This window comes from Sinocyclocheilus anshuiensis, unplaced genomic scaffold, assembly GCF_001515605.1.
Source record: "Sinocyclocheilus anshuiensis isolate Anshui unplaced genomic scaffold, SAMN03320099.WGS_v1.1 scaffold3707, whole genome shotgun sequence".
Classification (NCBI taxonomy): Eukaryota; Metazoa; Chordata; class Actinopteri; order Cypriniformes; family Cyprinidae; genus Sinocyclocheilus; species Sinocyclocheilus anshuiensis.
Window position 1 is genome coordinate 1,566 of NW_015538135.1, and position 15,642 is coordinate 17,207.

General features: G+C 36.2%; 1 long non-coding RNA gene across 2 annotated transcripts; it reads left to right on the top strand.

Moving 5' to 3' along the window:
* Window positions 1-1,854: 1,854 nt before the first annotated feature.
* LOC107683698 (uncharacterized) lies at window positions 1,855-15,338 on the top strand. Of its 2 annotated transcripts, none has more exons than XR_001633754.1 (4): window positions 1,855-1,975; window positions 9,866-9,940; window positions 13,960-14,579; window positions 15,132-15,338. It is a non-coding gene; the product is annotated as an uncharacterized LOC107683698 (long non-coding RNA). The 2 variants fall into 2 exon arrangements; XR_001633755.1 differs by lacking the exon at window positions 1,855-1,975 and adding an exon at window positions 7,949-9,431.
* The last annotated feature ends 304 nt before the right edge of the window (window positions 15,339-15,642 follow it).

Genomic DNA, 15,642 nt, shown 5'->3' on the forward strand with positions numbered 1-15,642 from the left:
TTTGGAAAATTAGCCAACTAAATTTGTTTATTTAAATGTAGCTAAAATAAATTGATTGCAACCACTTTAAAAAATGTAGTAAATTCAATGAATACCCCCCCCAGTGAAATATAGTAAATATTAGTAAATATATATAAATATAAAAAGTAAATATATTTACTATTGTTTATGTATTTATTTGATTAGGTTTTAATTAGTTATAATAACCTATAGCTCTATACAAACATATTTTCTCCAAAAACATTATTTAAAAGAAAAAATTTGTTTCAAGTCTGTTCAACATGACGCAGTCGTGTTTGAACGGGAAACCTGATATAATGCTGTTAAATCAAAAGGAATTGTTTAAATAAAGTGAACAGCATTACATTTTTTTTTCTCAGTGAGCAGTGTTCTTTATCATTCCTGTAATAACACGACTCTTTAAAAGAGGATCAGTTCTGTTGTACAGTTAAGTGATGGAACATTCTGTGAAATTATGAGTGTGAGGATGGGGCATCTTCTGCATCCACCACAAACAGATTGTTTTAGCTAAAGAGCTTGCGTGGAGGAACATTTTGTTTTAGAGATGTTCAGCTAAATATATCCTCAACATTTATATAGCGTCTCATAATGTATTTGCTGTCCATCCTCAATCACTCAAGTGTAAATGTGTAATTATTAGGTCTAAAGACAAACTGTATGTCATTCCACTTCCAAACAATATTGAAAGAGACTAAAAACTGATTCCTGGGGAACTACTTCTGCAGCTTTATACAGATATCAATGCCAATTGTTGTTTTTCAGCTTTATTTCTCCATACAATTTATAATGATATGTTATAATAATGCAATATTAATGCAGAGTGAGTGAACTTCAGTTTTTGTCCATGCAATATATACAGTGTTTACTTGACTGTACACTTTATAATGCATTCGCTTTATTTGTGTTATTACTTTCTGAAAACAATGAATGTCCAAGTAATGAAGTGAATTCCAAGCATGAAGAAGTAAACTTAAAATTTACTCAAAAATGTGACTTAAAATACTACAACTTCAGGTTATTGAATAATGTACTTTGAAAGTATAATTTCAATGCATTGTTACAATGATCATTTTCAGCACACAGTTACAAAATATTCATAAAATATATTTAAGTAAAGTGCAAATAAATATACTTATAAAAAATAAACAGAACTTTCAGTTCAAGTATATTTTTGTAAAATATATATATTTTGAAAATATACTAAATTACAATTGTTTTAAAGTGTGTTAAAAGTTGTATTGTGAAAATAGACAAAAGCATGATGCTAATATACTTTTTATATATTTAAAGATAGTACATTTTTTGTTAGTATATTTGCGATGTACTATTAAAACAGGTAATATATTACAAATACAATAAAGTATACTAGGGTATATTTATTACCAAAGTATTTCTAGTATACTTTTTAGAAATATATTAAAGTTTAGCATATTTCCTAGAAGTATAACTAAGCATATATTTAATACAAAAGTACTTCCAAGTATACTTTTCAGAAATTCAATTCAATGCAATTCAATAGATTTTTAATGCACTTCAAATAAGCATGTTGGGAATACACATGTATTATAAACATACTACTTGAATTTCAAGTATATTTTTAACACACGTCTTTTCCACCTGGGTTGCTCTTGCTCCAGCCTCCATTGAACTGTGTTATAGAAGTAATGCAGATTTTATCCCATTACCTCTTAATCACTTTCCTTCTTTGACAAGTATGCTCATTTTTAGTGAAGGGTGTGTGTGATTGTGCCTTCTTTCAGACTGCAAGAGAAAGAACACGGCAGTTGAAAAACACAAACCCATGTCGTGATGTGATGTGCGTGACACATTTTTGTGGGCACATTTCTGAGAACAGCTCTTTCTGCCCCTTTCTTGTTGTGACACACTGAAATCTTGATAAGGAAAAGTAGAACGATACACAGACAACACACCACAGCACACAGCCTCAACAAGAGTAAGTCTAAAAACATACATTAACTTTACAATAAATACATTTGTTGGAATAATTAAGGTGATGACCAAATTACAGTACTTTTGGATTGTGCTTGTATGTCATTTTCTGTCATTTTGTTCGTTGCCGTATTCCATCATTCTGTCCATTACTGTTTTTGTGAGGATCTTGTGCACCGAACTACCAACATTTTTAACACAAGAGACCAGAACATCATGTGTCGCGTCTGAACCTTAGAACATGACTTTAGCACTAAAATTTGTATCCAAATGTATGAGTGGACTGACCGAAACTGGTCTTTTCAGATCTTTTCCATATGAGTGTTAAAATAGATAAATAATGTTCTAAAATAGAAATTGTCATCAATTATTTACTCATGTCATTTAAATCCTGTTTATAGTCAAAACAGTAATATTGTAAAATAATACAATGAAAAACAGCATTTTTAAAATAGGTTTTTGTAGCATTATGCTGTAAATCCCTAGTGAAAAAATAGTATACTTAAGCACAATTTGTTCGTATGTACTTTAGTATAACTAAATGTATTTGTGGCACACTATAAATTGGTATACTTAAAGTCTGTTAAATTGGAACAACTAATTTTGTACTAAATGCATTTTAGTTGTGCCAAAGCAGTGCTTACATACAACTAAAGTTGTAATAAATATACTTCTTTGTGCTAAAGTGGAACTATTTTAAGTATACTTAAGTACACTTTAAATATCCCTTCTTGTATTTAAGTTTTGAAATGCAGAATTCACTCAACATCAACTTCAAATGTATTTTGCTGACATTACAATTACACTTTAAGAGTGTTAAACGTGTATTAATATTATACAAATTAATAATTTACTTTTAGTAACTTTAAAACACACTGCAATGGCATTCAAAGTAAATTTGAAGTGTGCTAATAACATCATTATTGTGTGCTTTTAATGCAAATAATGAATCTTTATAAATTACGGCACAGTTTTACAATTCGTCTTTTACTAACATTCCCAGCTAACTCACTCACCCGGAGAATATCAGTGACACTCTGGGGACAGACATTTGAATAATCAATGTAGCAACCACTACGGACTGGATTCGAACCCGGGTCGCTGCAGCACAAGCGCTCTCGCTTTATTAGATGCGCCTACTGTACTACTAAGTACTACTACAAGTAAACAGACATTTTCCATCGATGAAAGCACAAATTATATGGATTTAAAGACTGTGAATTGCTGAGTAGTCTTAATATAGGCGCAGTAAGCGGCACAGTTCCGTTCGTTGGTGGCAGAATGTGAATGTGCAGAACTAGGCTATGTTTCAGTAAATGCAGATTTACTGCAATGCGTAACATTTCTCTGCCCGTTTTGTCTCTACGAGCTTCAAGTCTCAATGCACTGCACAAGTGTTTCTAATATAAAACGCAATGAAAGGATTTGGCGGTTTGAGGGTCTTGCAGTACGCTGCGGATTTAAATGTGACGCATGAATAGAAAATATTTTAATACATTTTACGTTGTTACTTTTCATGCAGTTAACGTCTCTGAAGTTATTTGACATTTTATTTTTTGTGCCATTTTAAGAACTGGTCAGGATAATTTTTTATAATTTGTTTAGTAATTCATAGTATTTTGACAGGCCAAAGGGCTGCATTCCATGCATTCATAAAGAACCATTAATGGCAAAAAAAAGTGTGTTGGTACTGTTGCATTGGAGTGTATTAGGAATATACTACATACGGGTAAAAAATGTATAGCCTGAATGCACTGTAAGTCGCTTTGGATAAAAGCGTCTGCTAAATGCATAATTTATTAAATTATTACCAAAATAAACCCTCTGATCAAGTACGTGGATGTCTTTCACCATTTCAAACTAACAGCTATATGTTTACATCTTTACTTTTGAAACTACTTTCTGTATGTATGTCAAGCTGCTGTGCAACCATGCAAAATTGTGAAAAGCACTAAATGTGAAGTGTGGTTAAATTATTAAAAAAGGTAAAGGTCATAATTATAAAAAAAGTACTGCATGATTATAAATTATTATTATTACTTGCTCATTAACTCAAAATATTTATATACTATTTTTATACTCAACAAGTAGAACTCAAATACAGTGTATTGTATTGTACATTTAATCATAACAGGTCAACAGAGGATTCAACTAAAATAAATTACTGAAGTATTACTTCAATATTTAACAAGTTTAATTGTTTTATTTGTAAATCCTCCATTGTTACATTTGTGCTGTAGGCAAAAGTTGTGTTTGGAAAGTCTGCCCTTACAGCACCAGTTAGCAGAAACATACCGGATGTTTCAATTCACACCTCACATTTTCTTCGGTTTGCCCAAAAAAAAAAAAAAAAAAAAAAATTCCACTGCATCATCTTAAAATAATTTCAGCATTCTCAGATTTGAAATACATGGTGAGACTTGTGTCTTTAGCTGCAATGAGTTTCTAGACTCTAAAGGTTTCTTCTGAAAATTGTGCCAAATCTGCAACACAGATTCCCAATAGTGTGCACTCTACTGAGTTCAGATGTTTAGCAAAAGTTCAGCAAAACCAATTGTTGGTGAATTTCAGAGCTCGTGAAAGTATAAGGAGAGGAGAGACTGACTTATCAAGCCCCCTTCACTGAACATACTGTAGCCTATATTTAGGCCGATGTTAAAATCAAATTATTACAATACTTAAGACACTTTTAAGGGGTGAAGGAACAAACAAATATCAATACACAGAATGTGATATTGTCTCTTGTGCCATAGTCATTGCATAATGCATAGGCCTTGTTTTCTTAAATGATATGACAACATACAATACAAACAATCCCCACAGACATACATTATACGGCCTTCACAGCTACAGGATCATAAGATACGTTGCTTCATTCATCCCTTATCGACAACTGTTGGGCTGAGTGAGCATGGACATGTCATTGGGGTTATGAAGTAGCGTCCTCTTTCAAAGGTTCCGTTCAGTTAGTTTATATGGGTATGTGTTACGGAGCCGACGAGACGAGAGGCGTGCAGGTCCATATGCAAAGCTTTTATTCTAGAACAAAGTCAAAACGAGCAAGGGTCAGATTATGGCAAACAGGTGTATTGAGGGCAAGACACAAGAGTAGTCCAGTGAGCGGGCGTGGTCGATCTCCGGCGAACAATGTCCAAACAGGGTATTCCAAAGGGTTAATACGAAACACAGGCTATGGTCCAGGCGAGGGGCAAACAGTATTAGAACAGGGCGAGACGAGAGGGATAATCCAGGACAGGCAAAAATCAGGAAACAGGCAAACAGGAAACTAGACGAGACTAGACTAGACTAGACAACTAGAACTCAAACTAGGAACGGGAACTGGCTCTGCAAAGTAGCTATCGACTAGGGTAGCGATATGCGCTTACAATACTCGGCCGTGAGAGAGAGGAAGTCCATGGCTTATGTAGCATGTCTGATTGGATTCAGCTGTGTGTGTAATCAGTGCATTCAGCTGTGTGTGTGTCTAATCAGTGCAATGGATGATGGGAACTGTAGTCCGGGTCAAGTGCAACAGTAGTGTGGTGCAAGAGTCCATATAGTGAGCGGGTGATCTCTGGTGGTGAGCGAACGGAAGTGCATGGACCGGATTCGTGACAGTATGTATGTGTGAAAATCACTTTTAACAAGTTTCAAACATGTTGTAGATGGAATTCAGAACCTAGCCAGTGAACTTTCTTAAAGATGAATATATATATTTAATCCTTCCCCAAATGCATTTGTAAAAAATATAGTATTTTACAAATGAATTTGTGCTTGAGGAAAGCACGAAATAACTACATTTAGAATGTATTTTCAGTTAGTATAGACATGTCAATCTATTTTTAGTATACTTATCATAAATTAAATATATTTGAAATAGAATTAAGTATATTTATTTTTCACTAGGGATGTCTTTGCTGTAATTTTCTATTTAATGCATCTTTGCCAAATAAAAGCATTAAAAAGCACAAAAAAAATCACAGTGATCCCAAACTTTTGAACAGTAGTATGATATAACAAGTTTAAAGAGAAAACCAACTGTGAAACTGATTTAAAGTCATGAGAGCTTTACTTCAAGCAATATAATATTTGCAGATATTTTCAAATATATTGGTAATATTTCATAGATTTACAAGATGTTGCAGAAGTGTGACTATTCAATCCATCCAAGTTTGATTCAAAGTTGGCTGGTGCTTCCATAAGTGAGATGAGATTCTGGTGAACTGTGATCTTGCAACATTAAACAAGCTGATCTGAATACCGATAAGAATGACTGAGTTGCTTCTCAACACAGTTCATTTATTGAGTACATGTTCCAGCAATCTATGAATTTATCAACAGATACTGGAGAGAGGAAAAAAAACACCTCATTTACTTGTGTGGTGCAGTGTATTATATAATGCAGTTACTGTTTTGATCAACTGAATCAAAATGATTTTTTTTTTCTTAAATGGGATGTTTGCCAGATGACTGGAAAATGGGATGACTTTGGATGAAATAGTCTTAAAACTCATGGCTCTTTATTAGCATTGATCAATCTATGAGGAAACTTTAACATTCATTAACCTTTTCATTCTACAAAATGTTCTTTTATAGTGGAAAAATGTATTTCAGAATATTAGAATGTTTATTACACTAAGACATTTTTTTTTCAAAAAAATGTTCTGTGGCTTTGTTGAGAACAGCGGCTTCTGGAAACTTTTTTTAAAAAAGAATGTATTAGAAGGGTGTGTGTGAAACTTATGATACGGGTAAGAGGAAGACAACTTGTTATGTGAAGATTTCTGGGTATTTTAGGTGGACAGGATGTTCAGTGGTTCTGATAAAGAGGATATGAGAAGGGGAACAAAACTAGACAGATCTCTACTTTTGCATTATATTTAGTTACTATTAACGGGCAATAGTGGCACTAACTATTTATCAAATGTTACCTTTAAATGGTTTCTCCCATTGCATTGTACGCTATGAGGAAATTCCTGTTTACTCCGAGTACTGAAGCCTGATTTGTTCATATTTGCTGCACAAACCAATGGCGCTTCAAACCACCAACAGGGGTGTAGCTGACTGCTATATAAATCAGCTCTGAGCCCCATTTCATCAGAAGTTTCTCCTTCAGTGTGAAGATCGTCTCCTCACTGGACTCTGAAGAAGCAAGAAGCTTGAAGCCTGCTCACCGTAGAAGAGCCCCGGCAGCCCTACTTGCCTCTTCCAGCACTTCCCCTGCAGCCATTTGTGACTAAAAAAGAGCAAATTCCTAGAGCAAAATTCAAGCAGCGTTGTTTCAAATATCGCTATCCATGAGTGTAGCTCATGCAGGGAACCCCTGATTGACTCAGGCAGGCATGGGGATGTAATGCTTTCATTGCGAGAGAATGAGTTTCGCCGTGCTTCGCACACAGATCACCTTCTTTCATAAAGGCAACCCTGATCAGTGTTGTCAGTGAGTTAATTCGCATGCAAATTCCTCATGAAATCCATGGAGGAACTCGGCCTGGATTGGTTGGCTCCTGAAGAGCTCACCAACAGCTGATTAGACGGCAAGCTCCCCCTCTGGAAGAGGCGGTTGTTGGGCATCTCGCCCTCCATTGGCCCTGGGATTGAAGGCACATTCGGTGCATCCATTTAAGCCATGCAGGACCACCTCTGCTCTGGCGGGTAGAATTTATTCAGCAGCTGGCTAGGCTGGCTCAGCGGCACTTCACATGATGCCGGTGATTCCTTCAAGGAGCTGCACACATCGACTGATCTGGCACTGAGCGCTACAAAGGGCACTGCACAGGCGATCGGCATGGCGATGGCCAATTTGGTGGTGCTGAAGCGCCACCTTTGGTTGAATCTGACAGAGATCAAAGACGCAGACAAGATCACCTTCCTTGACTCCCCGGTGTAAACATGCCAATAAGAGACTATTAACTTCTAGCATAATATCATCTAAATCATATTATTTATTATAATACTTAAAATGTTTTACATTTTTGCAAGATTTTTATAAATATCACGATATATCATTGTCATTAGTATTTTTTGACCACGATAATTGTGTAGTGGAAAACCTGATATTGTGACGGTTATCGTGACCCTAGTTCACAATGTTAACTTTGAAACAGATCCTCACGTAAGTATGCCCCGGGGGCTGGTTCTTATCGGCGTATCAGAAAGATGCTTACTTTCACATCTAGAAATCCCCTCATCACAGACCCTTCTTGAGATTTGCGTTCGAGGCGGTGGCTTATCAATATACAGTCCTACCATTTGGACTGTCTCTGGCCCCGCACACTTTAACGAAGTGCATTGATCTGGCTCTTTCCCCTCTGAGGCAGATGGGAATCCGCATTATGAACTACCTCATATGATTGGCTGGTATTAGTCAGATTGGAACAGGAACTTCTCGCTCACAGGTCGCTGTTGCTCAACCACCTGGAGCATCTTGGACTGAAAATCAATTTAGCCAAGAGCTCTTTGTCTCCCAGCCAGTGAGTAGACTTCCTGAGGACAATTATGGATTCAGCCCAAATGCGGGCATCGATTATGCCAGAATGCTCACTAACAGTTCCGCGGCTGGTGTCGTTATTCAAAGTCGAGACTTCCTGTACCCTCAGAGTACATAGGATAGGATGCTCGGCCTCATGTCAGCCGAGACGGCTCTGTCATTCCATTGGGTCTGCTTCATATGCAGCCCCTACAAATCAAGGTAATCAGCTTCAAGGTAACCCAATGCTGCACCAGAGCTGTGGCCCCTTGGAAGACATCCCACCTGTTTCAGACAGGTGTCCCATTGGGACCCTGGGACTGACCTCAAGCGGGAAGGTGGTTATGACAGATGCTTCCAACTCGGGTTGGGGCGCACTGTATAAGGCGAAAATGGAGCTCGGCTCCTGGTTCAGCCTGAAGTAATGCCTACACATCAACTGCCTAGAGATGATGGCGGTTTTTCTAGTTCTAAAAACCTTCCTGCCAGCCTTACTGGACACCACTTACTGGTCTGCTTGGACAACATGTCGGCGGTAGCTTTTATAAATCTCCAAGGTGGAGTGAGGTCACGCTTCCTATACAGGATGACGAGACACCTCCTCCTGTGGGCACAGTGCAATCTACTCTCACTGAGGGCAGTTCATGCGCTAGGCAGACTGAACCAAGGAGCAGACATACTGTCCCGGGCCAATGTATTTCCAAGAGAAAGGATACTACACCCCCAAATGGTTCAAACGATCTGGTCTGTATTCGGGAGAGCAGAGGTAGACCTCTTTGATTCAGAAGACAACTCTCACTGCCCAACATATTTCTCAAGGGAGCAGGATGCCCTGATCCACGAATGGCCCAGTGCTCACCTTTATGCTTTTCCTTTGGTTGACCTGCTCCCTCAGGTCATCAGACGGGTCAGGGAAGTCAGGTGCTCAGTCCTCTTAACATGATTTTGGAGTCTAGAGCCCTTCTACAAGATGCCTCTACACCCTTAAATGGTCAGTGTTTTCTGAATGGTGTTCAGCACCTCCTCTTTTGTCATGTCATCTGTGTTAACCTTTATGCAAGAGCTGCTGGATAAGGGGAATACCAACAATGCAACGGCAGAGAACATCAGAAAGGATATGCTCTGGTTACTAATGTTACCTCTGTTCTCTGAGATAAGAGACAAAGCGGTGCGTTACCAGTCATGCTATAAGGCTGCACGCGAGTCGACGACTGTCGCTATTAAGATTCTGATGAAATGGAGTTTCCCCATAGTGCAAAATGCAATGCTCGTTCCCTTATCTCAAGGAACTGAGGTTACGTCAGTAACCCGAGCGTTAACTTCCTAGTAACAGAGGAGCTTCTTAGATAGGAAAATTATATAACCAATCACAGTGAGGTATGTTAACTTTGACCATGTTTTATCCCTCATTATATAAACTTTTAGGTGGACGAGTCTCTGTGCTACGACTAAGAAGGCTCCTGACCGTCAAATAAACTCAACACAAAGCAAAGCAGCAAGGTAAGGCACTAATGATCCCGATGCTCAATGTCTGATTTCACATAGAAATAAAGAATAACAATCTGAAAAGAAAGAAGCTTTAAATAAATATTTTAACGTGCGTGAAAAAATCCAACCACCTATAGATTTAAGTTTCACTTTCCATAATCCGTGACCGACAGGAGCATCTTGGCGGCAGGAATTTAAAACTTTAACAAGACTCAAATTGACAGACAGAGTGAAAGACTGGATTTTTTCGATCAGGTAGGGTACAGGTGATTTCAAAACATTTCAGCCGGTTTATTTATATCGTGTATATATGTACGGTGATTATCTCTGAGTGCGAGCAGGACCAATAACAATGCAGAATATTAATGACTACGACTGGGACTTTCATATACATAACATTATAATGAGAACACTATTACAATAAAACGCTGTGAATTTTTAGAGTTTAGTCGCCGTGTTTCTGCACGTTGTTGCGTGAAAAACGCGTCCACAAAAGGGGTTCATTCAGATCTGTGCAGACACGTTTATGTGCATTCGGGGCATTTTGTGCCGATAGCCTATAAGTCGTAATATTAACGTTATGTTGTATAAATAACAAAGCGTATTCTATATGCCATAAATGATGAGTTAAATCCCATTGATTAAGAACCTGCTATCAAATGCTTCATTCTACTGGTCATCTTCAGCGCTCGCAGCTCAAAACAAAAATGCAGAGCATTAATAACTACTGTCATATAGGCCTACATAACATTATAATGAGAGCACTATTGTAAAAAATGTTGTGAATTAGACTGGATTTTTTCGATCAGGTAGGGTACAGGTGATTTTAAAACATTTCAGCCGGTTTATTTATATCGTGTATATATGTACGGTGATTATCTCTGAGTGCGAGCAGGACCAATAACAATGCAGAATATTAATGACTACGACTGGGACTTTCATATACATAACATTATAATGAGAACACTATTACAATAAAACGCTGTGAATTTTTAGAGTTTAGTCGCCGTGTTTCTGCACGTTGTTGCGTGAAAAACGCGTCCACAAAAGGGGTTCATTCAGATCTGTGCAGACACGTTTATGTGCATTCGGGGCATTTTGTGCCGATAGCCTATAAGTCGTAATATTAACGTTATGTTGTATAAATAACAAAGCGTATTCTATATGCCATAAATGATGAGTTAAATCCCATTGATTAAGAACCTGCTATCAAATGCTTCATTCTACTGGTCATCTTCAGCGCTCGCAGCTCAAAACAAAAATGCAGAGCATTAATAACTACTGTCATATAGGCCTACATAACATTATAATGAGAGCACTATTGTAAAAAATGTTGTGAATTATTTTAATCAAAACATAAAACATAATTTTTGTATCTGCGAGGCATCCGTTACACATTTTCCCTGTGTGTTAACGTCAGTATTTATGACTGTCAAATGTCTGACTTGACTCTTGGTAACGTATTTTGCCCCCCGCCCCCAAAACATATGATTTGACTATCAGTCGATTATCGGCAAGACTTTGTAAATCCTTAGTCGGGGACACCCCTACATCTTTACAAATCATTTATAATAATTTGTTCATGTTTTTGAAGTACCTAATCTAAAGTGGAAACTGTTCATCATCTGTAAATGTTTTTAAACGTTTACTAATAATTTAGTATGTTTACGGGCATTGGATTTATAGCTGCTGTAACAATGTTTGTGTAAAAGGTTTTTAGTTAAGTTTATAGGTAAATGCTTGATAAAGGCAACACACATTGTAACTTGGGTGCAAAACATGTTTTTATTGCCTCAACACTTATATTAGTATACTACTACTGTATATCATTAAACAGGATATTCCTTGAATCATACAGCATAGGAGAAAATAAATCAGTTTTCAAGAAAACACTTGTTCATGTAAACAATGTAATATAAACAGATTGAACTGTGTTCCCTTATAGTAAATCAAACTGACCCCTGTACACTGTTGACCACTTAACCAACCCTTAAACCTCCCCATATCACCAAACCTGTCCCTAACCCTACCCGTATCACACCCCAGCTGCAAAAGTGTTGTACATCAACAAAAGCTTTTAATCATTGTACAACATCTGTTAAAATGATCTGCAGATTTTCAAGAAGTGCATGATCATATGCGTTGAAAGTTTAATGACATTTATAAGCATTTTAATTTACATGAAGTAATAATCTGTTAATCATTAGGTAATGTTTAATACGTTCATCAGTAAATATTAACAACCACATTATCTCATGTTTCTAGCTATTTGAATATTAGGGGTGTCCCTGTCTAAGGATTTACAAAGTCGAATCGGAATTTTTGAATCTTGCTGATAATCGAATCATATGTTTGGGGGCGGGGGGCAAAATACATTACCAAGAGTCACGTAGCCAGACATTCGACAGTCATAAATACTGACGTTAACACACAGGGAAAATGTGTAATGAACGCCTCGCAGATACAAACATAATGTTTTATGTTTTGATTAAAAGATAGTTAACATTAAACGTCAGCTAAACCCAAAGAATTCACAACATTTTTTACAATAGTGCTCTCATTATAATGTTATGTAGGCCTATATGACAGTAGTTATTAATGTTCTGCATTTCTGTTTTGAGCTGCGCGCGCTGAAAATGACCAGTAGAATGAAGCATTTGATAGCAGGTTTTTAATCAATGGGATTTAACTTATCATTTATCGCATATAGAATACACTTCATTATTTATACAACAATGTTAATATTACGACTTATAGGCTATCTACACAAAATGCCCCGAATGCACATGAACGTGTCTGCACAGATCTGAATTAACTCCTTTTGTGGACGCGTTCTTCATGCAACAACGTGCAGAAACATGGCAACTAAACTCACAAAATTCACAGCGTTTTATTATAATAGTGTTCTCATTATGTTATGCATATGAAAGTCTGAGTCATAGTCATTAACATTCTGCATTGTTATTGGTCCTGCTCGCGCTCAGAGATAATCACTGTACAATGAAGCGCTTTACTGCAGCGTAACTCAACCAAGTACGTCTTATTCGAGATAAATAATATATACACCATATAAATAAACCGGCTGAAATGTTTTGAAATCACCTGTACCCTACCTGATCGAAAAAATCCAGTCTTTCACTCTGTCTGTCAATTTGAGTCTTGTTAAAGTTTTAAATCCCTGCCGCCAAGATACTCCTCTGTCAGTCACGGATTATGGAAAGTGCAACTTAAATCTAAAGGTGGTTGGATTTATTCATGCACGTTAAAATTTGATTTAAAAGCGTCTTTCTTTTCAGATTGTTATTCTTTATTTCTATGTGAAATCAGACATTGAGCACCCCCATATATTCAAAATGACATGATCATAACACCTCAGCGAATATTCGACTGTAAGATTGGGAGTCAAATCAGGCTCCTCCTATCGAAGCATCGAATCTTCGACTGTTCGGGGTCACCCCTATTGAATATTAACTAATGTTAAATATTACACAATGCAATTTATGTATAATTTAAAACTCTTAAATGTTTTCTTACTTGCTAACAACATATTTTAAATGACAGACAGACAGATAGACAGACAGGGAAGTATTTTTTGTAATGTTTACATTTTAAATGCTGCCGTGTCCATATTGTACATTTCAGCATCTATCCATTTGTACAAATTGTATGTTTTGCACATTGTAAAGGTTATGTACTATACATAGTACGAGACCATCAGACTGGAGAAGGAGATTCTACTCTCTCGTTCATTGGTTGCTAATATGAACATTCCTTGAATTGTTTTTACTGACAACTTAAGTTACTTTTCTATTGTAATACCGTGAAATAATGTTATTTAATTGTTGCTACAACAGAATATTTATTTTAGTGATACATTTTCTGCAAATGTATTGACCATACAAACAAAATAGCAATTCTATTATTTTGTGTGCTAATAATAATTATTATAAATTATATATGCTCATATAATTATTATTATCTAGTTATTACTAGTAATAATTAGTAATAGACCAGTATTTTGTTCATTGCAGGGGATCTTGTGGACTGGATCACAATCCATTGAGCAGAAGGAACAGGAGCAATCAAAAAAGAGTCATCAGAGACACTTGTGGTGCATCAACTTCAGAAAATGTCTTCTCCAAACAGTGAAACAAGCAGAAACAACAACAAATACAAAAACAAAGTTATTATTAAGACTGCTGCTCCAGTGAGCTTTTTGTTACTGACTTTTCAGGGGTTTATGGGTATAAAATTTTCATGCCCATGCAGCAATGGATGGAACATAGTTTTAACATTACTAATCTTGGTTGTGCCTGCCCTCTTTGGTTGGATAATGTTGTCACTATTTTTAAGATTTGAAGAACAAAAAATTAGTGGAGGTGGAGGGTTCCAAACAGACAGCAGAGGAAGATCTAAGTCTGAAAAATGGCTTTATCGTATGATTCGCTGCATTCCACCTCTAGTGTGGTTCTGTATATTTTTCATTGATGGTGATTATTTGGCATGTCTCACGACAACCTGGAATGGACAGTACACCTGTGATAAAAATATCCATCCTAATTGTGTGAGTTGGTGCAAACCTGAATCAAGCAATGGAAGAAATGAGACTGAAACATATAACAAAACACAATGGACAAATAATATATCAAAGGTAAATACCAAGTTTTTTTTTATCCCGCTCCATACAAGTTCTGAGCTTTGTCGAAAAATAAATAAAACAGAGATCACAACAGACCAAATATTTCAATTGAAAAAAAAAAAATATATATAGAAATCTGTAACACAGTACCTAGAAATCATTAATTAAATATAAATAAAACAATATTTCATAATCTATTAAATGTTTTAAATATCATTAAATATAGCATAATCAAACATAAAGACCTAATGATAAGAATGCTTTCATTAAGTTTTCATTAAGTGAAGGTAGAGAATTAAATCTCTGAACAGTGAACAAACTTTCAAACCAAAATATTTTGGAATTTACAGATTTTTTTATTTATTTATTATTTTAAGGGGCATGTTTCTCCAACAGAATTTGCAGGGAAATATTCATTTCTGTCCTAAACAATTAAATGTCACTATTTTTTATTTATTTATTTATTTTGACAAAAACAATTGTGTTCATAAACCATTAACATACATACCACATGCATATATAATGTTTTTGATTAATTAATTTATTTTCTTTATTTATTTGAAGGTAATAGGTTACTGCCTGGCCTTGCTCTTCTGCTTCATCGTCTTGATCATAATGTGTGTGAGTAAAGACGAGAACAGAACTTCATTGCGAAGGGACACCGTGTTAAACGGAGAAACTGGGACTGCCATGATAACCAGTGAAAGGGAGATGATGTTAACCCCTCAGAGGACCTCAGATGATGCCAACCCTGAAACAACAGACAGAACTACCACATTTTGCTATAAGTTTGATTGCATCATATAATAATTGCTGTTAATAGTGTTCATCGTCTGTTTTATTACTATTATGCCATTGTATGACATTTTTATTGCATGATTAATTGACCCTTTGCAGAGACCTGCCCCCTTCGTTACTGTTGCCATGTCTGACAAGCCATCCACTCTCACACCACACATTATGTTTTCACGCAGTGGAAAATACATTGCAGAGCAAACTGTAAAACTGTCTGACAAGACAGAGCAGGTTACTTTTGGCATGAAACAAAGTCTGCGCTTTCAAATGTTGTAATTTT